Source organism: Monodelphis domestica, chromosome 2 (genome assembly GCF_027887165.1).
Source record: "Monodelphis domestica isolate mMonDom1 chromosome 2, mMonDom1.pri, whole genome shotgun sequence".
NCBI lineage: Eukaryota > Metazoa > Chordata > Mammalia > Didelphimorphia > Didelphidae > Monodelphis > Monodelphis domestica.
The window spans coordinates 391,543,803-391,567,984 of NC_077228.1; positions in this window are offsets into that span (position 1 = coordinate 391,543,803).

The following is a 24,182-nucleotide window of genomic DNA, read 5'->3' on the forward strand; positions in this document are numbered from 1 at the left end:
ACCTGCCCAAAATATAATCTCCCTCACCACATATTTAGTTCCAGCCTTCTGGTTAGTGTCTCTTCCACTTTATTCTCTCTACCATAACCCTTTTCCATACTCTAGTCCATCCTCTATTTAGCTGACATAGTGATCTTCCTAAAATGCAGATCTGACCATGTTGCTTGGTACACAACAAACTCCAATGACTCCATCTTAACTCCAGGATAAAATATAAAATCACATATGTGGCCTATTTGGCCCCTCATAATCTCCCCTTCACAGCTTTCCAGTCTTCCAACACTTTATTCTCCCTACATTCCCAACCCCCAACCCTGTACTCTGTGATCCAGAGACATTGACCTTATGATTCCTCAAACAACACATTCCACCTCCCAACTCTAGGCAATCTCACCAACTGCCTCCCATTGCTGGATTGCTTTCTCTTCTCATCTGCTCAAACATACTTCCTTGGCTTTCTTTAAATCTCAGTTAAAATCTTACCTTCTGAAGACAACCTTTCTGATCCCTTTTAATTTTAGTGCCTTTCCTCTGTTGATTATTTCCAATTTATCTTGCATTTGTTTGTTTATAGATAGTTGTTTGTGTGTTGTTTCCCATTCCCATCCTATGTGAACTTTTTGTTTTGCTTCTTGTATTCCCTGGGTGTAGCATAGTGCCTGGCACATAATAGACCCTTAATAAGCATTTATTGATTGATTAACTAGTCTAAGTAGCTCTCTAAGAAAAGTTTGAGAGGAAGCACATCCCTAGAGAGGGAGTTTCTTTACCTGGGAGTTCCCTATCTGGTGAAATCACAGATGTAGTACTTAGCACTAATTCTTTTGAAGTGATTATTTGAATAGAAAATATTTTTAGGGCTGACTTATACAGAGACAGTAGTGATGACACTCTTGCATTGACAGCACAGTTCAAGAAGGAATCCCTAGTCATAATATAAATGAGGAAGCTGAGTCTTAAGATTAATGATTTGTCCAAGGTTATAGATAGATTATGTATCAGGTAGAACTTAAATGTAAGACCTCTGGCTTCATAGTCAATGCATTTTCTATTGTACTATATTATCTTTGCCACTGAAGTTTCCATCTTTTATTTTGGGTTTCATGAACTAATCCAAATAACAAGCAACAGGTTCTGAATTAGTTAGGAAAAGGACTATGGCCAACCATTAGTTCATTAGGAACTATGTATCCTAGGAGGTTAAAAAACAAATGCTTTTTGAAATTATTATAAATGCCTCATATGACACTTTAACAACTGTTTATTTGGCATTAACCTTGATAATGAAGACATGAAATGTGAAATCTTTTTGTAAGAAAGCTTCAGTTTAATGCAATGGACACATTATTTGTCATATACATCAATATTAATGACTTATTGTCATGGTATTATATCTTAGACTTTCATAAAAATAGAACAATTATAATAATTTTTTGTTGACAAAAAACTTATTTGGTTTAAATGAATTGTTTTGTGAAATTTCTGGTCATCTCTGTTCAAGGTAATCACTGCAAGATACACATTTACACACATCCATACACATGTCCATTCCTGCTGTTATTCATTCATTTCAGTCATGTCTGATTTTTCTTGAACCTATTTGTGGTTTTCTTGGCAAGACATTTGAGTGGTTTGCCATTTCCTTGTCCATGTCAATTTACAGATGAAGAAACCAAGGCAAAGTAAGTTAAAAAGTGACTTGCCTAGGGTCACAGAGCTAGAATTAACTGAGGACAAATTTGAATTCAGGAAGATGAGACTTCCTTATTCCAGACTCAACTTTCTATCTGCAGTGCCACACCCCTGTTCCTCTAAGTTTCCCCAAAACATCTATATTTAGTTGATTATTTATGGTCTTCCCTGTTATAATTCAAGCTTTCTGACACCACAATACTTGGTATATATTTATTAAGCACCTACCATAAATATAGTAACTGCTTAATCAATGACTGATGACTGATTCCTGATGTGCCTCTAAATAGGTATTTATAATTTGATTATTATGCACTGAATATTATCACAAGAAGATGCACAAGAAGAGGTGGCTTATGTCTCAAGGATAACTCTGTCATCTGAACCCATCATTTTGTACTTTCTGTCCCATATCTTACTCTCTCCCTCCTTCATTGCTTTCTTTGTTCTACCAGGACTTCAAAAATTTATTCCCTCTCTGTTTTATTTCTGATATCTCTTTTTTCCTTTAACCCATTTCTCTCTCTGCCCCTTTTAGGTTTTTCTTTACCTTAAGAGGACAACAAACGACTCTTGTTTCTCATTGTCTCCCACTGATCTCCTCTACTTCCAAATTTCTAAAATTAATAATCCAACTACTAATGTAGTTTAGTAATGTAGTGATCAGTTAAATGCAAATTGAGCAGTCAAGCTACTCACCATTATAACTAAAGAATTTAACTTAATTAAGGAAAGCCTTAAGTAAAATTCAAAATTTGGGAAAAAAATTCAACTGAGAGTGGTGGAAGGGTGGTTTGTTTGTATAAAACTCCTTTTAGAGGGTGAGTTAAGTTTATGAGAAGGCTACAATCTGGGTGTCAAGTGTATTTGTAAGGACTCAAGATCTAGAGGTGATAGAAATAAGGATCTGGACATAATGAAGTGAACTTTAGTGTTCTGTGTTTTCCATCATGTTTGTACATCCCTCTTTCCAAACCTATGTTTTTTTTTTCTTCCTTTACTTCTACACTTCCCTTTCCCCCATCAGCCCTGTGCTTTCTTGCTTTCTCTCTTCTTTCACTCCTTTTTATCTTCTCAGTTCTATAATTTCTCCTTTCAGGTTTACTTTCAATCACTGAGACAGTCAACTAGCTAGTTGTTCCTCATGTGGATGGACCCAGCATTAACCTGGGTCATAGTTCTGATTGCCCTACATTGGTTCAGGTCTGGTGACAATTCTTAGTGGGTAAATTCCAATTGAGAACTCATTATGATTGAAATTTCATTTTTGCTAGTAAATAATGGATCTAAAATGGCCACATCAATCAACATCATCTGTTAAAGAGGTCAATTGTTACACTTGACTCATGATTAATTAATTAATTAATTAGAAATGTTTTATGACTTTTAAAAAGTCTGACAGCATAATAGCTTCTGTTTTTAATCTTCTAACCAAAGTAGTCCTTGATGAGAAAGAGTTGAAGTAGTCTATAGCAATAGGTCTTTGGTATATCTTGATAATATTTGCCAACTTATCTATTTAGCCTTAATTAATTTCCATTGGCAGTTTCAAATGGCTAAGGCATATTCAATAAATCTCATTTAGGTAACTTCTAGTTAGGGAAATCTTTGCTATCACATTAAGTAGAAATTATAAGTGATGAACTTTGAAAGATTGCAGAATCCCATTTAATTAGATTAGATGCTGAGTTCGTGGAAAATTTTCTGGATAGTAACTGATTTTATAACTCCAGTGTTCAAAGTAGGTGATGATAAATGTTCATTGAATTAAATTATGTTATAATTGGCATATTTTTGTTTATTTATGGAGAATATGGAAATGAGAAAATTAAAATGCCATATTTAATTTAAATTACTTCTTCATAAATCATTAGCAGTAAAATCAAATGGCAGCTAGTGATGCAGTGCATAGAGTGCTGGATGTGGAATCAGGGTAATATCACTAGTTGTATGGTCCTGGATAAGTCATCTAATCACTTTTAGTCTCAATACTCTCATTTAATAAATGGGGATCATAATAATACCTACTTCAGAGCATTATTATAAGAATAAAACTAAATAAGATGATATAATTGAATTGTTTTATAAACATTAAAGAATGATTGAAATGTTAATGATTATCATAGTAGTAGTTACAAATACTGTTACTGACTTGTGTTTTGAGCATACCATAACTATCTTCTTATAGCCAACAAAAAATAATTGTTAGTACAAAAAATTCAGGGGTGAAATAGGTTTACCCAGCAACCTTCCTATAGTATATAAGGGAAATAATGTTCAAATCACTGACATTGCTTTAAATTTCTCTTTGGACTGTATAGAATATGACTTGTGACAGTACAAAATGGCAATATAGAAGTAGGTGGCTCAATCCCATGATTTTTAACCAATTCACTTTTTCTTTAATAATTATATTGAGTGCAGTTAAGTGGAATGTGATAACCATGTCCATTTTTGCTATTATTTCTGGGTAATGCATTGCCACCTTTTTCTAGTAAAGTGATGAAAATCATTTAGAATAACTCTAAGAAAAAGCTTTCCCTCTAACTACTGGGTTATAAAATAAAGTTTAACAAATTTTCAGTAGAAATAATTGACATTTAGATAGTGTTTTAACATTTGCAGGGTATTTTCCATATGTAGCTGTGCCTGTATCCCATCCTAGATAGCTGTGTGACCTTGGGCAAGTTACCTAACCTCTGTCTGCCTTAGTTTCCTCATTCATAAAGGGGAGATAATGATAGCACAACCTTCGATGGTTGTTGTAAAGATAAATTGATTTGTATGTATGTATACACATACACATATACATGCATAATATATATCTTTGCAAATTTTAAAGTGCTATACAAATGCTATCTGCCATGATTATGATTATGACTATTATTTTTTTAAAACCCTTACCTTCTGTCTTGGAATCAATATTAGGCATTTGTTCCAAGCAGAAGAGCAATAAGGGCTAGGCAATGAGGGTCAAGTGACTTGTCCAGGGTCACACAGCTAGGAAGTGCCTGAGGCCATATTTGAATACAGGACCTCCCATCTCTGGGCCTGGCTTTCAATCCACTGAGCTACCCAGCTGCCCCTTTGACTATTATTTTTAAATCTCTTCAAAGTAATGTTTTCCTCTCAGCCTGGGAATGTCAGTGGCCTAATACATAACAGACAGTTAATATATGTTTGTAAAAATGCTTTTGATAGTAAAAGAAATTGAAATGAGAGCCTAAAAGAGACCTTTCAGTAAGATGATCAACATATGATAATTTTTACCTTCTTCACTATTTGAGGGTCTGTTGCTAATCTCTTAACAGGCAAGAGAATAATCAGGGGGAAATCCTAACTATATTTCAACTTTAATTTTGGGCACTGTTATTGCTTTGTCCTCCAAATTAGACCTTAGATTATATGTCCCTCCCTCCATGTTTTAAACTTATCTTTTTGAAATCTAATCTCATTAGGGAATTTTATGGTCAGTTAAATTGTTTTCTTTAGTATCACAGAATAGTGTGATTTAGTGGAAAGAAGAAACCAATAGGAAGGTTCAATGGCTGAGATGGCGACGCAGCAAAGCACTGTGGAGTGCTTAGGGCATGTTGGAGTACAAAGGACAACACGGCCATCCAATGCAGCTGAGGAAGTCTTCAGACATAACAATTTTTTGTGCCACTGGACCCAGGCTTCCAACGCCGAGAGAGTGGGACTGTCACTGTGCATCGGCTTTTCCACTTAAATCTCCTTCATGCACAAGTATCTTTGTGCACACTTATCTATCCTAACCCCGTCCATCCTCTTAAAGACCTGCGACGATGGGGGAGTGGCGACGCAACAGGTGGAGGTGACCACTGGCAGTTGTAGTCACGATCCTGCACGTAGGCGGCCCACGGACCAGTGGTCGCTCAGCCCTGTGGGCAGCAGGGATGTTCGGCAGCATCCTGGGCGACTGAGCACCCCTCTCTAGGACAGCACTGCTCACCCTAATCAAGGGAGGGGACTAGAAAAGGTGCCCCAAACATTGCCTGCCCTACAAACACCCGGTCAGCACAACGCAGCTGGTGGGTCATCCCTTTAAGTGGTCGAAATCAAAGAAAAAATACAAAGAAACTCCTACTAAGAGCATGGAACATCAGAACATTACTTGATAGAGAGAATCCCCCAAGACCTGAGAGAAGAACAGCTCTAATTGGTAAAGAACTGGCGCGATATAACAGAGACATTGCAGCCCTAAGTGAAACACACTTACCAGAAGAGGGATCACTCAGCGAAACCCTCCACTAGATACACCTTCTTCTGGAAAGGTAGAGACTCAAATGAAGACAGAATCCACGGTGTTGGCCTCGCCATCAAGACCAGTTTGCTCAAACAGCTGCCAGACTTGTCTGTGGGCATCAGCGAGAGGCTCATGAAGATCTGTTTGCCTCTCAGCAAAGACCGGTATGCCACAATCATCAGCGCATATGACCCTATACTGACCAGCACAGGAGACCATCGAGCAGTTCTACTCTGACCTGAGTGCCGTCCTGCACTCAGTGCCCACCAATGACAAGCTGATACTACTGGGAGACTTCAACGCCCGCGTTGGCCAGGACCATGAAAGATGGAAAGGAGTGCTCGGCAAACACAGCGTGGGCAAAATGAACAAAAACGGCTTACTGCTACTCAGCAAATGCTTAGAGTTCGAACTCACCATCATGAACACTGTGTTCAGAATGGCGAACAAAAATAAAACAACATGGATGCACCCAAGATCAAAACAGTGGCATCTCATTGACTACATCATTGTGCGCTGGCAAGACATCCAGGATGTAAAGATCGCCAGAGCCATGAGAGGAGCTGAATGCGGGACAGACCACTGATTGGTTAGAGCGACTCTTCAAATGCACATTGAGCCTCGCCATCCAAAACGCGCCCAGACAGTTCACGCATTTTACAATGTGAGTCGTCTTAGAGATTCATCTTATTTGCAAACATTCCAGTCCTGCCTGGACGACAAGCTGTCTGCCAAGGGACCATTCACTGGAAGCTCAACCGAGAAATGGAAACAGTTCAGAGATGCAGTGCAGGAAACATCAAAGACAGTCCTAGGCCCCAAACAACACAACCACCAGGACTGGTTCTTTGAGAACAACACTGCTATTGAAGACCTGTTGAGCAAAAAGAACAAAGCCTTTATGGAGTGGCAAAATAACCCAAACTCTGCTCCTAAAAAGGACAGATTCAAATCTCTCCAAGCCACGGCGCAGCGTGAGATCAGGAAGATGCAAGACCGATGGTGGGGGAAAAAGGCAGAAGTAATCCAGCAGTTTGCTGATATGAAAAACTACAAACAATTTTTCAGTGCCCTCAAGACTGTCTATGGGCCATTAAAACCCACCACCACTCTCTTGCTATCCTCTGATGGTGACACTCTCATAAAAGATAAAAAAGGCATCAGCAACAGGTGGAAAGAACACTTCAGTCAGCTTCTCAACCGACCCTCTTCAGTTGACCAAAGTGCCTTGACCAGATCCCCCAAAACCTCACCATTGAACAACTTGACGTCCCTCCTTCAATAGAGGAAGTCCAAAAAGCCATTCAACAAATGAGTGCAGGCAAGGCACCCAGTAAAGACGGGATCCCAACCGAGGTGTACAAGGCCTTAAATGGAAAGGCGCTCCAGGCTTTCCACATAGTGTTGACCAGCATATGGGAAGAGGAAGACATGCCCCCAGAACTCAGAGATGCCTCCATCATAGCCCTATACAAGAACAAAGGCTCACGAGCAGCCTGTGACAACTACAGAGGCATCTATCTCACTACTCTCCACTGCTGGAAAGATCCTTGCCCGTGTTATACTCAACAGACTCCTGTCATCTGTTTCGGAGCAGAACCTTCCTGAATCACAATGTGGCTTCCGACCAGATCGAAGCACCATCGGCATGGTCTTCTCGGTGAGGCAAATGCAGGAAAAATGCCTTGAGCAGAACCTAAGTCTCTATATTGTCTTCATAGACCTAACAAAGACTTTCAACACAGTGAACAGGGACACATTGTGGGTGATCCTCAGCAAGCTTGGTTGCCCAGCAAAATTCGTCGAACTGATCCAGCTCTTTCATGTCGACATGACAGGGGAAGTCCTATCTGGTGGAGAGACTTCCGATCGCTTCAACATCTCTAATGGCGTGAAACAAGGCTGTGTCCTTGCTCAGGTACTATTCAACCTATTTTTCACCCATGTATTACAACATGCTGTGATGGATCTAGACCTGGGCGTCAAATACAGACTGGATGGCTCACTATTCGACCTTCGCCGCCTGACTGCAAAAACTAAGACAACAGAGAGACTCATCCTGGAAGCTCTCTTTGCAGATGACTGTGCTCTCATGGCCCACCAAGAAAATCATCTCCAAACCATTGTGGACAGGTTCTCCACCGCAACAAAACTGTTTGGCCTGACTATCAGCCTCAGCAAAACAGAGGTGCTGTTCCAACCTGCACCAGGGAGGCCAACTAACCAGCCGTGCATTACAATCGACGGCACGCAGCTTTCTAATGTCAACACTTTCAAGTACCTGGGCAGCACCATCGCCAACAACAGGTCCCTAGACCACAAGATCAATGCCAGGATCCAAAAGGCCAGCCAGGCCCTGGGGTGGCTGTGCTGCAAAGTCCTCCAACACAGCGGTGTAAGCACTGCGACAAAGCTCAAAGTGTACAACGCAGTGGTCCTCAGCTCGCTCCTGTATGGTTGTGAGTCATGGACACTGTACCGGAAGCACATGAAGCAGTTGGAGCAATTCCACCAATGCTCCCTCCAGTCAATCATGAGGATCCGATGGCAGGACCGAATCACCAATCAGGAAGTCCTCGACAGAGCCAACTCCACCAGCATCGAAGTCCTGGTCCTCAAAACCCAGCTACGATGGTCTGGACACGTCATCCGCATGGACCCACAGTGAATACCAAGGCAGGTATTCTATGGTGAACTGTCAGCTGGACTCAGGAAACAAGGCCGACCAAAGAAAAGATTCAAGGATCAGCTAAAGTCCAACTTGAAGTGGGCTGGCATTACACCAAAGCAACTAGAACTCACTGCCTCTGACAGAAACAGCTGGTGAACCCACATTAGCCATGCTGCCATAACCTTTGAAGATGAACGATGTCGACATCTCGCCACTGTGTGTGCATGCTGACACCAGGCCACAACTGCACCTCCTGTAACAACTGGCGTCCCATGCTCCATGTGCCACAAACTCTGTGCCTCAGCCTTTGGATTTCAAAGCCACATGAGGGTACATCAGTAGATGATAATGCACAAAGACAATCATCATTCTCGGTCACGAGAGACTACCACTACTACTACTAGTGGAAAGAAGAGTGGACTTGAAATATGAAGACATGGGTTTGTGTCTATTGTATCCCATTGTCTACCATATGACACTTTCTTTCCACTTGTGAGGGACTGAGGAAACAGATCAACAAATACAATTAGATCAACAGGATTATTTATTATATTATAAAGCTTATCATTACAAAACTTCATCACTGCTCATAAGCCACAACCTTCAGCATAAGGGAGAAAAATCATCTCTTTTATAAGTATAATGAAGAAAGAAGGGGTGGTATGGTGGGAAATAGGAGCCCCAATATCATAGGTACTGCCCTCCTATTATTCCTCCCAGCTGCCTCAAATGACTTCTTGTCATACACTGTCCTCTCATACTCAGTGCAAGGTGGGCTAGTCTGATTAAGGATATACTTCTACTCTTCTTTCCCTTTGATTCTTCAAAGTAATATTAATAATTATTAGCATTTGTAATTTTTTATGCCTTGGAAAACACTTCCCATGTGTTATTTCTCTTATTTCTATAAAACATGTGCTATTGTTCTCCCTATTATACAGATAAGAAAAGTGAGGTATCTGCCCTACCAGGTATTTACATCTCAGGTGGGATTTGACCTCAGGTCTTCTGGACTATGAGTACAAAACTCCATCCACTCTTCTATCTAGATCCACATGGCAAATGCTTATAACCTCCTTTCGAAGGTCAATAGTATTAGTTCAGTTCAGCTGTTCCCTACAGCTTTTACTTTTCAATACTTTTCAGTATTTACTGGGGACCTTAAGTGGAATGGTTTTGTTATTGCTATAGTGAAGAGTCCCTTAATAAGAGTTAATAATTTAACAAATTCAAGAAAAGACTTAGTGCTTACTAAGTACAAGGTAGTTCTAGGGATAAAATTATAAAAATGCAAAGTTACTGACCTCAAGGAGTATACAGCATACTCACATATTTGTGAAAGACCTATGCTTTCATTCTGATTGGGGCACTCCCACTGTAGGAAATCCACTTACCAATGCAGACAAAAAACCCACAGCTGACAGAAATCCATTTTTAGCCATTGTTTGAGGCACCAAGAGCTCAGCTAAATGACCACCCACACAGACAATAAGTATCCAAGCTTGGTTTTCGATTTGAGTCTTTCTGACTAAAACTCAGTGTTCTACTGTGCTACCACACTTCCCCTCTCTGGACAGATGAATATAAAGAGAGGTAGGTAGTGATGGCAAAGAGGAGATCCAGGGAAATGGTTCTAGGAGATTTGAGAATAAAGAATACTCATTCATTTGGTACACCAAAGAAATTTACACAAAGTTAGTTGAACCTGAGCTAAGCTTTGAGAAAGTAAATGGCAGAAGGATATGGGGTGTCACATTTTGGGAAGAGTTGGTAGTACAACTGGGCTAGAGCATACATCTCCCCATAAAAGCAATAAAATGGAACAAGACTTAAAAGTTTCCAAATTGTGGAAGGTTTTATCTGTGACATTCAATTTAGAGAAACAATAATTTATAGAATATGGCTTTTGCTATGTTTTCCTCATTCCTCCTTTATGTAGTTGAACTTCAAGATTTTGGTTTGAACTTGCATCTCTACTTTTTTCTACATTCTTCACTTTAGTGCTATGTTCACCTTCAATGTTTCAATAAAATTCCCCTAAAATCTTAGTAACAGCTTTAATCTCTTTCTTGAATTTTACTTCACTATAACCAATTGACTTATGTACATTGCTACTCAAATGCCCCACAACATACATACTACCTGTTCATTGATATCAAAATCATGGTATTAAAAATGAATTTCCAAAACTGAATTCTCAAATATTTTCTGGTCACAGGTTTTCCCTTGTGTAAATTTGGGAAAGATGCCATTTTTTACAAGATAAAACATGGAAATTTTGCCTCATTGCTTCTGCCTCTCCTCTCCCCCTTTGAAAGTTATAATTTATTTGTTAAATCATTGGCATTAAAAATGAAGGGAGTCAGAGTTAATACATGTATGTTTGCATATATTGTATGTATGCAAACATATTACTGAAGGATACATTTTAATGACTTTCATCATAAAAATTATGGACTGTTTACAGTTAATATTTGTTTCTAAAGTCCTTATGTCTTTCAAGGTCAGCACTATCCTCTTTATATAGATTTATAAATTCAGTCATGATCAACTCTACAATCTTTCACTTTCTTATTCTCCAGATCCAACAAATCAGTTCAAAAGTTCTATTAATTTTACTTCCACAATATCTTTTTCATCAATCCCCTTCTACCTACTCATATTATCACCATTGTAGATTAGGCTCTAATCATTTCTTGACTATAGGCTTCTATTTGGTTTCTTGTCTCAGTCTTTCCAATCTATCCACATAGCTGTCAAGATTTTTTCTAAAGGTCAATCTTGTGACTTTATCTTTCTGTTCAATCTTCAGTTCTCCTTGGTCCCAGAAAGCAACTTCAGAGGCTCCTTATTGTTCCTAGGTTAAATGACAAACACTTTTGTTTGTCATTTAAAACTTTTCATGACTTGTATTTCCATATTCACTTCATATTACTCTTTACACTTTGTTCCAATTAAACTAGTCTATTTATTATCATTTATATAAAACAGCCTATCTTCTGGCTCTGCCTTTGTTCCAATGTGTGAAATGTACTCACTCCTTACTTCTCCATTTTATAATCTTCACCTTCCTCAAGGTCACAGTTCAAATGCCAGATTCTATATGTAACCTTTCCTGACCAACATGATCATGTTCCCTCAAATTAGTTTTCTTTTAAATTTATTTTGTCACATTTATTCATCTGTATACATGATGTTTCCTTCCCAGTAAAATGAAATTCTCTGGGGAGTGACTTTCATTTTTACTTTTTTCTCAGTATTTCTTGCACTGAGCTTATTTACTGACACATAATAGATTTTTAATGACTGCTGGTTGAATTGAATCAAACTGATGAAAGCTTTAACCAGGCAAGTGGCAGAATGAATAGAGAGAAGGGTATTCATATTTGAGGTGTAGCTTAAGAAGATGTAGAACTCAGTATCTAGTTTGATGTGAGAAATAAGGAGAGAGGAGATTAAAGAATAATCATAAAATTTTCAAGCAGGATGACTGAGAGGATGATGGTTCCCATCACAGAAGTGAGGAAACTTGAAGAAGGGACAGGTCCTCTACAGGAAGATTATAAGATCCATTCTGAACATATTGAGTGTGAAGTGGTGAGAAATTTGGGTAGAGATGGTAAAATGATACAAGAAATTGTCAGAATAGAGTTAATGATGCAAACTGTTGTTGTTCAGTCTAGTTTTGGAATCATCTATGTAGAGGTGAAAATAAGATCCCTAAGTTCAACAAGAAATTATGGAAAAATAAGAGAGGATTGTGCAGAAAAGTGCTTAGAGTAATGCCCATTTGAAAGGTGAAGGAATACAATGATAATTCCAGAAAAAGAGACTGAGAAAGAATGACTATAAAGATGGAAGGAGAAGAAAAGAGTATCATGGAAGTCAAGGGAGAAGAGTTTTTTTTTTTTTTCTGGGATGATAAAGGAAGGAGGGACAGAATAGAAACAATAGTGTTTTGAGTTGCAGAAATTTCAAAGAAGATAAATATGAAAAAAAGTCTTTTAGATTTAGCAATTGCACATATAGGTTGCCTTTGGTAGAATGATATCAGTAAATTATTAGGGTTAGAAGTCAGATTACAAAGAGCTGAAGAGAAAGTAAGTGGTGAAGAAGTGGAAGGAACTATTCTCATCTTTTCAGGAGTTGAACAGTGAAAGGAAAGATTTATAGTATGACAGCTTTAGGAAATAAAGTTGTATAGGAGGATTTGTAAGGAAACTTACACATATAGGTAGGCAGTAGAATGAGGAAGGACCTAGGAGAGAGAGAGAAATGACTGAAGTGAGATAGAGAAGAGAAATAGAGAGGAAGAGAGAAGGATACATAGCAACAGAGACAGAGACAAAGGAATGAAGAGCAAATTCTTGTACTTTGATCAAAGGTTGATTGGACCATATCTTGTCTTATGTTGAGTTATAGGAACAACATAGTTGTAAAGATATAGAGAAACTGGAGTCTATATTTAGGAAAGGGAGGTCAATATGGTGAGAAGTGAAGACATATAGCTTGAATATAACATATTTGAAGGATTGTCACATAAAGGATGAATTAGAACATTGTTTCAAATATTTCTTCCCCATTCTTTATTCCTCTCCCACCAAGAGATGTTCCCTTTTGAAGATAACTGAAATGGAAAATAAGGATAATTGCAGGTTTAAGATAAATCTTGGAATTGAAATGACCCCCAAACCCTCTTGTCTGTTATTATGCTATTCTTCTGTCCCCAAACAATAGCCACAGATTCATTAGTATGAAGAAATGTATGCTAAATGCAAAATAATTTAGATGAATGGCAGGAGAAAGAAGAACATTAACATAAATTTATATTAAAAGATTTTGAGAACTATTTAAGATAACTTGAAGGAGAAATATTAATAATTTAATATTTTTAGTGTCTTTCTCTTGGGGTTTGATTTTTTCTATATTTTTATGTTTTTTACAATTTAATTAAAATAGGGAAGAAGATTAGCTAGTACGGTGGAAAAATTACTTGTTAGGTCTTATATTTTCTTCTGAAAGACCTGTATTCAAATTCCAGATCTGCTATTCACTATCCATGTGATCTTTGGGGAGTCATTTTACCTTATAGTAACTTTTTTTTTCTTTTTCCACTAATTAAATTGATTGGAGTGTAATACCTTTAGGATTTCTTCCTGTTCTAGATCATTGATGTTGTTTCACTTGTGCCCAACTTTTTGTGACTCCATTTTGGGTTTTCTTGGCATGCTTTAGATTACAGGGGAAAAACAAAAACATCTTAATGCAAAACATCAATTATTACACTACTAGCACCTTGCTACAACTTGCTAAGTTATTGTATCATCTTCAACATTATTATAAGATATCTGTCTGCTAAGTTATGAGTAATTCTTTCCTGTTTATTTACTTTTTGCTCTTGTAAACATCTTTGCTCCTTTGAATATTTAATGTTTTGCTTTGGGGAAGTTGGCATCATGATTCAAATACCCTGTGTATTTCATTGTGCATGTATGCTTTTTCCAGAGCCTTCTACTTGATAAAACTGTCAATTACACTCATCATAGGATCATAAATTTAGGAACTGTAAGGGACCTTAGAAGTAATCTACTTCAACTTACTCATTTTGAATTTAAAGAAACTGAGGCCCTAAAAGACAAAGTGATTTACCCCATGAACACAGGTAGTAAGTAACACATCTGGGATTCAAATCTAGGGCCTCTAGCTCCAAATCCAATACATATTTTTATATATCATACATTATTGACTGACATTTTTGAGAAACTGTCATCCTTACCTCATTTCTCCTGGGAACTTTTCTACTGAATTAAACATTTGCTTTATTTCACTACTTCAATTGAAAACATGCTAACAAATTTTCCCTCTTATGTGGGAGGTACTATTGAAAGTAAAATCCTTGAAATATGGCTGTATCTTAGACACATTATTGGAAAGGACAATTACTCTGGAGCCTGTTTGACCATGGACAAGTTATTTGACCTCACTAGTCTTGGTTTCCTGTTCTATAAATTCTTAGTTGGATGAGTTAATCTCTATTGTCAATCTTAAATTCATGATTCTAACCCATAGTGGAACCCAACAAGCTTCATTTTTCTAGTGTAGAAATGGTGTTTGGCACTATTCTTGATTATAATCCAGCATATGATCCAGCCCCCACACTGGTAAAAAGCAGCACATGATGGGAAGAAAATCTGGGCTAGGAAGCTAATGATCAATGAGAGTGAGTTCCGGCTCTAAGACTTAACTATGATCTTACACAAATTAATTTTTTAGACTCCAATTTCTGGAATATAAAACGGAGATAATTTTATCTACCTTACAGAATACCTGTGAGTACCAAACAAAATAATGTATGTAAAAGTGTTTATAAATATGATTCATTTTTATTATTTTAATTTCAATGGTGCATTACATTACTGATGTAGGTATCGTCTCAACTGTCACAGGCCATATTGCCTTTTAACTTTAATAGGGGATCTTCAAAGTTGCCATGGCAAATGAAATTTATAACCTGGGTAGCTTTCTTTATTATGAATTTCTCCATAATTAGCTAGGTTAGTACTCAGATAAGAAATATTATGTGTTTAGAATCAAGAAGAAATAGATTTGCATTTTACCTCAGGCAGTTTCTAGCTATTAGTTATGAATAAGGGTTGCTTTAAGAATCAAATGGGATAAAGCATATAAACTGATTTGTAAGCCTTAAAGTGCTATGTGTTAGTTATCTTTATTAAAGAAATTTTAGCTTAGTAAAACCTACTGATACTTACAATTCTTATAACACAATCAACATCCCATGATACAATACCATAGTGGGACTTCTGTGGAGGATTTTTGCTTTTGCCAATGATAATGCCCCCCCCATTTATTCTAGTAAGTATAGCAATAGATAACATTTACAAAGTTTTTCAAATTTTCTAAAGTAATTTACATATAAAATTTAATATTATTAAACTATTTGAAACAATATCTTGAGTAGTTTTATATACTATTTATTTCAGTTTGAAGAAGATGGAAGGAAAAGTTATCCAAGTCAGTATATTCCTGAATGTCACTAGTATATCAATTTTTGGAAATCTTAAAAGCCTGGATTTCAAAGAAGAAAGACTGGCAATCCACCTTCCCTCTGAAAGATCTACCTCCACATAGGAAGGTCCTCATATTAGTAGAATAGCAATGGAAATAGTCCTCAGCTCCCAATTTTCTTGCTTATTATTATGGCTTTGCCTATGAGTTGTATTGTTGCATATGACAGTCTTGACATCCAATACGCAATAGAAACCTAAATGAGAATGTGGTCAATTCTCTTATGATTACCTAAAAATCTAATAACTGAGTTTTTAAGAGGGGACACTTCAAAATCTTTTACATAAGCTTTCTTGAATCAATTGTCTTTCTTTGCTTGAGCTTAAATATTAATTTTGTTGTTGTTTGGAAAAAAGAATTGGAGAAACTCCTTCTACTAATTCAGATTAGCAGTTCCTAGTTACCTAGGGCCTCTGAGAGGTTAATAGACTTGCCCAGGGTCCAAGAGTCAGTTTTTGTCTGAAGCAGGACTGGAAACCAGGTCTCTTTCATCCTGAGGATAGCTCTTAATCAACTAAACCATTGTCCTAAGAGGAGTTCCACCTCCAATGCAAAGGAATACTTGAGTCAGAGAGTTTGGATCAAAAATTCTTTTACTCTTAATGTGTTTACTTACCCCAGATAAAAGAACTCCACAAGGATATTCTAAGAGACCTTAGATGTCTTTTTGTTTAATACAAAGAATGGTCTTAATATCCTGTTTTCCCAAAAGGAAAAATCTGGGTTTCGGGGTCAAAGTAAACTCCAACTCTGTCAGTTCTATTTCATAGCATTTGGACTCATAAATGCTTCAGTGTGTGTGTGTGTATGTGTGTGTGTGTGTATGAGTAGGTGGGCGAGTGGATGGGTGGTGGTGGTGGTAGAGGATAATAAAAAGGAATAAAGGGTTATTAAACCAAGTTAGGTTTCCCTTAGTAGCACCTTGGCCTACAACCATCTATTTCATATCTCCTACCTTCCAGGGTCACAAATATCAGCTTCATGACACAACCACTTTCAATCCCTCATCCTTGTAATCAAATTAAGGGGACCTTAATAGAATACTCAAACAAACAAATGGCAATATACTAAGGACCTGCTTACATATTCCTTCCTGCTCACTCTGCTAAGGCCCAATGCCATAGCTCAAAGTGGGGTGCAGGGTGGATGTACCATTACCCTCCTCACTATTCACCACTATTGGTGCTATCTGAATTAGTCTCTTCAGGCATGGCATCTCTACTTCCTCCTGTTATTGTCTGACTTGCTAATTGAGGACCAGAACATTCCTGCACCCCTATGCTACCATTTTCTTTTTCTTAATGGAGGCCTCTTCATCAAGGTAATGCACCAAACATTTATTGAGCTACTTGCTATGTGCCAGACATTATGTTGAGTGCTATGGATGCAAATATAAACAGAAATAAAAATAATCCCTGTCCTCTAGAAGATTCTTTCTTAGGAGAGGAGACAGAACATAAAAGGATGTTGAAAAGCAAGAGGATAGAGAGAGGAAGGTGTCCTTAGGGAAATGATGAAGACTATCCTGAATGTCAGAAACACCAACAATAATAAAAAAAAGGAGGGTGGCCTGAGTAGTTTCCCTAAAACAGAGGTTCTAGGAGGGATTGACCAATCTTAAAAAAAAAAAAAAGTTTTTTGGGACAGCGAAGGATACTTTATCCTGTTCTCATTCTAAGGGTTCGGAAAGATAGTTTTCTATTTTGTGTCAGTATCCTCTCAGAAAAAAAGTAAAAGTAGGAAATGTGGCTTCATGAGGTTTCAGAAGACTCCATAGAATAGGATATATGTCTGCTTGTAAAAAGGGGCTGGGTCATAACTGAATTTCAAGTCATTTTGGGAGGAGAAGGATGAAAGGAGTAAATTCAAGCTGATCTAGGTCAGTATCAAAGAAACCTGGTCTGCAATACCATGCCGCCTCTAAAGAATATAATCTAAAATAATGCTAACTTGAATTAATCTCATTCTTCAAGGATGTCTTGAATGCTTCATTTTAGAAATTTGGTTCTCTCTGATAAAGTAAGTAGTAGTTTTGTACTCCTCCAAAACTGAGTAAAATAAACCTGACAGAATTTATGAGTTAATTGTAGCAGAAAACAATATATCAGGTGTCCAAGCTTTTTCCCTTAAAGGTCTTCAGTTAATCTTGCTCACAATTATGTTTTTGGAAACTATTTTTCCCTTTCCAAAAAATTACTCTCTTTTTTTACTGTGTTTTTTAAAAAGGATTTTAATGGGATAGAAAAACAGGCTGGGAACATTTAACTTCAGTCAGAGAGAGAGAGAGAGAGAGGGAAGAGAGAGAGAGAGGAAGAGAGAGAGAGAAGAGAAGAGAGAGAGAGAAGAGAGAGAGAGAGAAGAGAGAGAGAGAGAGAGAGAGAGAGAGAGAGAGAGAGAGAGAGAGAGAGAGAGAGAGAGAGAGAGAGAGAGAGAGAGAGAGAGAGAGAGAGAGAGAAGGGTTTAGGTAATTCTTTATTTCTGTTGGGCCAAATGCTTCCATGCTTGCCCCAATATCAAGAGTCTGGAGATTATAGGGATAATAAGGAGATTACCAAAGATGTTCTTTCTTGCGTTAACTTTAGAGTCAGAAATGGATTGTTAACATCTCATTGCACACAAATTCATGAGTCTTGGAATTGAAGTGGAGGGAGAAAAGGCAAAATAACAAATGAGGAATGCTGATGATAATCAACACACCTTCTTTGAATGTCTCTTAAAATTTTGGTTGCTGATCAGATAACACTGATGTTGCTAGGTGACCATTCATTAAGTAAATATACAGTAAAATGTTTTATGTACTATATGTTGCAACTCTTCTCTTGGGTGTGTATTTAGACAATATAATACTGACAGATCTGGAGGCATCCAAATTCATTATTTATTTCTCCAAATTGCTCCCTTATTATTCCAAATTTTATGTTTATGTTTATATAAGTGGATGGAAGAAGAAACATCTGTAGGACACTAATTTTATTAAACATTTTTTTCATTTATGGCATGGCATTTCATATTGAGTCTGAAATTATGATATTAAGTATCTCTCATGAAATACATCTCTGTCCTTATGATAGTCTCATTTTTAAGTTTATAATTTATTGACTTAATTTAAAAAATGAACAGTAAGATATAGACTAGCAAAATAAATTGCAACTGCGAACATAACTGATACCAATGTTTATAGGAGCTTTTCCGGTCTTCGGAACTGCCCAATTAGAAAAACTAATGAGGTGATTTGTGAGGGTTTATGACATCACTTTGCATAAATGGTTGTGTGGAGGAAATGATGGGGTCAGTAAAGATGGAAACATTTTAGTCATGTTTATTTTTAGCCAGATTGGGCAACACAGTAAAGTGACTGGAATGTGGGATTTTCAGTCATGGAGATCTAGGTTCAAATTATGCTTCCAAAGACTTATGAGTTATGTGAACAGAGGCAGTCAACTCATTTAGCCTTTCTTAATTTGTTTCTATTTGGTTTATTTTTTTCCTGAAAGACAATATACTTTTTACTGAAATGGTGGAATAAAAACAACTAATAGGAATTTGATTCCCAAGATAACTGAGGAGATAGCAAGAGATTAGTTAGCTGATCTTGATTAACATAACTTGATTCAGATGAACCATATTCTTGGATCCTGAAAGAAATGGCAGATATGATAGCTGAGTCACTGGTAGTGATATTTGAAAGGTGGTAGAAAATGAGAGAGGATCCACAGAATGTCCTGAACAGCTGATATTCTACTTAAAAACAAAAACAGCAACAATAGATAAAAGCAGAATCTTTAAACTATAGACCTAGACTACTTCTTGACTTAGATTTTTGGGAAAGTTCTAGAAAGGGTTATTAAAGAAATAATTTGCAAGCTTCTAGACAGGGAAGCAGTGATTACAAAGAATCAGCATTACTTCAATGACAGTATGCTGTGCAACTTAATCATCTGTCTTATTGAATTGGAGCTAGAAGAAAATGGGAATGCTGTGGTTATACTTGAACTAGATTTTAACAAAGTTTTTGAAAAGTTTCTTATATTTTTCTTGAGATGATGGAGAGATGTAGACTAGATAAAAATATAATCAGATGAATTTATAACTGGTTGGATGACCAGAGTTAAAGAATAGTTGTTAATATTAACATGACAAGAGGTTCAGTGTGAAGTTCCCGAAAGATATATTTTAAAAAATAAATGTACCATGCTGTTTAACATTTTTTTTTCAGTGATTTGAGTCAAGGTATAAATAGTATACTCATCAAATTTTCAAATGATACAAAGCTGGTAGGATAGATACACTATATGGCAGAAGCAAGATTCCAAAGAATCTGGACAAGCAAGAGCGTTCGACTGAATCTAATAAGATGGAACTTAATAAGGATAAATGTAAAATCTTGAAATTTTAATATAAAACAATATTTTCACAAATATAACACAAGGGAGGAATGGTTAAACAGCAATTATTCTGAAAAAAAAACCCAACAACTTGGGGTTTTGTTTGTTCAGTCATTTGGTTGTGTCTGACTCTTTGTTGACCCCATGGACCATCAGGTTTTCTTGGCAAAGATACTGAAGTGGTTTGCCATTCTCTTTGCCAGTAGATTTTAGTAAAGGTTTTAGTGGACTGAAAACTCCACATAAGTGAGCAGTATGATATGGCAGCCAAAAAAGCTAATTTTAACTTTTGCTGCATTGCTGGATGTTTAGAGAAGATTCACATGGGGCTCAAATGACATAATGCATTTAAATGGTTTTTTAAAACCTAAAGTGTTGTGTAAAATCATCATTATATTCCATATATATATATATATATGTATGTATATAAAAGGATTGCATGGCTACCTAAGAGAGTATATTGTTTATAAATTATTTGAGGGAAGAATATTGACTAAAATATTTCTTATTCTATATTTTTCTTCTATTTTTTCTTTGTCTCTTTGTTTCTTTATCTCTTCCTTCCTTCCTTCCTTCCTTCCTTCCTTCCTTCCTTCCTTCCTTCCTTCCTTTTCTTTCTTTCTTTCTTTCTTTCTTTCTTTCTTTCTTTCTTTCTTTCTTTCTTTCTTTCTTTCTTTCTTTCTTTCTTTCTTTCTTTCTTTCTTTCTTTCTTTCTTTCTTTCTTTCTTTCTTTCTTTCTTTCTTTCTTTCTTTCTTTCTTTCTTTCTTTCTTCCTTTCTTCCTTTCTTCCTTCCTTTCTTCCTTCCTTTCTTCCTTTCTTCCTTCTTTTATTTCTTTCTCTTTTTAGGTATCTTCAACTGAGGAAGTTCATTCAAGTAATGCGAATTGTCTTTTCATCCAGAATTGATTTTCTTAGAGTTTAATTAATTTTCCCAGGGTCACACAGAAATATGACAGCTTGTAAATATTACCTTTAGGAATTGAACTCAGGTCTATTTGACTAACTCCAAATACAAATTCTTCTCCAATATACTTTTCTCACATTCTTTCATTTCACTATATATATATTTCATTTGAAAGGCCTGGATTTTGACCTAGGACATAACTCTGACTCTAAACCATGCAAAAGTATATGATGTACATATGTTACAAATGTATGTTTGTGTGCATATACATACGCACATATTTTATCTATATCTATATCTATATCTATATCTATATCTATATCTATATCTATATCTATATCTATATCTATCTATATCTATATCTATATCTATATCTATATCTATATCTATATCTATATCTATATCTATGTCTATGTCTATATCTATGTCTGTCTATATCTATATCTATATCTATATCTATGTCTATATCTATATCTATATCTATATCTATATCTATATCTATATCTATATCTATATCTATATATTTTTCAAGTTAGGTGAGGTTAAAGACTCAGTATCTATTTAATTTCTACCCTAGCTTCCACCAGAGATATTATGGAGCAATTCAAAGAATATTGGGTTTGATACCAAAAGGTCTGAATCTGAATGTTAATTCTTTTAATATAGATGAGTTAGGGCAAATAAACTCTGAGCCTTGGTTTACTTATTTACAAAGTAAAGGGGTCAGATGAGATAATCTCCATTAATTCCTTCTATTCTAAATGATGCACAGAAAAGCACAGGGTAAAATACTTAGATTATAATTGAGACGCTTTTAAACAATTATTTTGAGATCAAATTCAGTCTTGGCTTCCACTATGATAATTAGAAAAGTCCTTCAGAGACTATTGATCCATTTGTGAAATAAACCAGTTTCATGACTCATGGGACTCAATGATACATTCCCATTGTATTTTAAAGCAGGCCAACTTTGGGTTTTCATTTTTTTGAATTTTTAAAAATTAATTATTTTCCAGGTTCCAGGTCCATAATATATTTAAAATTTCTGACATTTTGTAATCCATGTTCTCTTACTCCCACCTTTCCCCTTCCCAAGAAGGCAGGTAATATGATATAGGTTGTATAAACATTATCATATAATACATATTTCCATGTTTATCATGTGAAAGAAGACACATATTGCTTACCAGAGAAGGATTCAGAGAGGAAAAAAAGTGAAGAATGGTTTGTGCCAATCTTCATTCATACTCCATCATATCATATCCTAGGGCAGTAAATATGTTTTTTTCATCATGAGTAGCTTGGAGTTTCATACTCTGAAAATGCCTACTTTTATTAGTCTCATCATATGTACTTCATTTTTCATCCCTTCATATGTGCCTTTCTAGTTTTTTTTTTTTGCAATCATTATCATTTATTATGGCACAATAGACTTTTGCTATAAGAATATGCCATTTATCCAAATGAGAAGCACACATTTTGACTTTATTAAATCTGTTATAATTTGTCTTTCATATTATCTTATGTTTCTTCTCATACTTGTATATCAAATTTTCCATTCAGTTCTGGTCTTTTCGACAAGAATATTTGTGAGTCTGGGGGAATGGCTGAAGAAGTTGTGGTATATGCTTGTAATGGAATATTTCTGGATCAAAATTTTTATTAGAGGGTCTAAATAAGAGAATTCCATTATAAGCATATACCACAACTTATTCAGCTACTCCCAAGTTGATGGACATTCCTTCAGTTTCCAGTTCTTTGCCACTACAAAAAGCTGCTAAAATATTTTTGTACAGGAAGGTTCTTTTCTCCAATATTTGACCTCTTTGGGATTCTGGGTTTTCAGTTAAGAAAAACCCTATCAACTCAGCTGAAATTTCAGTATTATCTTTGTTATCTGGAGGTCATCTCTATAGCAACATTGATTATTTGGAAGATAGCTGAAGGCCTAGAAGAAAGAATAAAATTAAAAGGTCTTCTGAATACCTCAGACTTATGGAGCAAAAGCCTCATGCACTTTTATTGGAGGGCCTTAATCAGAACCTATTTTCTCTTTCTTGTTCATATAACTTCCTGGCTCCCAAAAGATTAGAAAGAGTAAATTAGAAGGACAAGGATAACAAAAGCAGGCATCTTCAGAGCATCAAGAGATAATAGCTGACAGTAATGGGAAATGCAGAAAAACTGTGAAAAGAAGACACAAATACTTGAAAGCATACTATTCTGGAAGCATGTAATGCAATGATAAATGATCCTTGAGGAAGTAATTGTATTTATAATGTATAGCACAATAATAAATGTCATAAAAAAGATGGTCATCAACAAAGCTTAAATATGTTGCATGTATTCTATTTGAAAAGGCATGGTGGTTTGTTTTGTATTTTAGATAAATTTATCTCAACTGAAAAATTCAATTATCTACAATATCTAATTTTCTTACAATGCCAGAGAAATTGAGAAAATACATATTTTTATTTAAATCAAACCATCTTTTTGAGTGAACAGGTAATATTACATATTATTTGCCAAACATTAAAATAGATTTGTTTGTCATGATAGATTTGGAATTTGAAATACTTTATTGTTAGTTGCATACAGTTAAGAAGAAATGATTTAATATAAATAAAATCATAAAAGCACAAACCCAAAATAAACAAAAAAGATAATTGATTTTTATAATAAAGCCCTAGCCAAATAAGGAGATGAGTTATTTTTGGTGTAGTTTTTCTTTTTAGAAAATGAAAACATCAGATATGTAGTAGTTTACTCTGTGAAATATAATGAAGGTAAATTAAACTAAATCAAAATGTATTTGTATTTTGTAATATATTAAATTAATCCAACATAAGTTGGCTGAATTTATTATACATATGAGATTAAAATAAGGAAATTCAATCACATAGTTGAAGTTTATCAAGTTTGTGGTAAAAGGTACCTTAAATGACCAATGTAATAAACATTACAGATGTTAGATCATTTATAATAATGGCAAATTATATCAAATACTTATGTCTTCAATCAGTAAGATACAAGTTTGAGCTATATAAAAACAATAGAAAAACCATTCTAACAGAAGTAAAGAAAAAGTTATACCCCCACTCCCATCCAATTCATATTCCAGTGCCTTATCATGGAGCATAAAGGTTTCAAGAATGGTCCTGGGTACAAGTCTTTTG